Below are 895 nucleotides of genomic sequence, written 5' to 3'. Positions count from 1 at the left end.
AGCCCTCTGGCCCGGGAGGCAGCGGCCTGGGAAGCACATCTGCTGGCAGCCTGCACCTGAGAGCCACAGCCTCTGGACCAGCTGTCAGCCACAACCCCACGCCCCACGCGGGAAGCTCTGGGTGCTGCTACTGCAGAACCATGGCACTGCCGGGACAGTGCGCCTCTGGGAGCCCACGCCGGTGCTACGCTCTTACACACCTCAACACAGCCACGGGGGCGGCACTGATACTTCTATTTGATGGCTGAGAATTTCGGCCCAATGAGCTTACTTGACTGATGCAAAGTCACAGAGGTAGCAAGTGGTAGGAGAACATTAGCGCAGGCAGGTGGAAGTCCGACTCCCAAAGCCCCCTGTCTGCCCGGCCCTCGCACGGCCCCACTTCGGGGCCATCACTCTACTTGCTCCCCGTGTTGGAGGGAGAAGGGGGCTGGCTGATATCTGGCCTCTTCCAGAACCGGCGCTCTTGCGCCTGCAATCGTCCCAGAGCGCTTTGTTCTGCCGGCAGCGGGCACTTGTTTGCTAGCTGCTCTGCTGACACTCCGTGCCTATGGGGAAAAGCCTCCCTCCTCGGTGCCTTCCCTTGGAGCTTAAGGAGGGTGGCAGGGTGCTAAGAGGGGCCCCAAAGGGCCAGCCCCAGTTTCTCTCCGGCCAGGCAGCACTCCCGGGGGATAAGAGAAGAAAAACATATTCTATCGCCTGAGCGCCCACAGCGGGTGAAGTTTCTGCGCGCCCGATGGAGCGCACCACCCAGTCGAGCCCGAGCGGAAACCCAAGGACTGAGATTCCCAACAGGCGCGGGCTGGCAAAGTGACTGCATTCATTCCAGCAACCTCTAAGTCTGGGCGCGCGGGACCCTCTGCCTCTGCAGACCGCCCGGCAGAGCGACGCCTCG

General features: G+C 62.5%; 1 protein-coding gene across 1 annotated transcript in view; it reads right to left on the bottom strand.

The window, feature by feature from the left end:
- Positions 1-895, bottom strand: part of SLC15A1 (solute carrier family 15 (oligopeptide transporter), member 1) — a 44,214-nt gene that overhangs the window by 42,782 nt on the left and 537 nt on the right. The window lies entirely within an intron of this gene.

This window comes from Myotis davidii, unplaced genomic scaffold (genome assembly GCF_000327345.1).
Source record: "Myotis davidii unplaced genomic scaffold, ASM32734v1 scaffold133, whole genome shotgun sequence".
Lineage (NCBI taxonomy): Eukaryota > Metazoa > Chordata > Mammalia > Chiroptera > Vespertilionidae > Myotis > Myotis davidii.
Note: the sequence above shows the minus strand (reverse complement) of the source record. Positions and strands in the feature narration are given on the sequence as shown.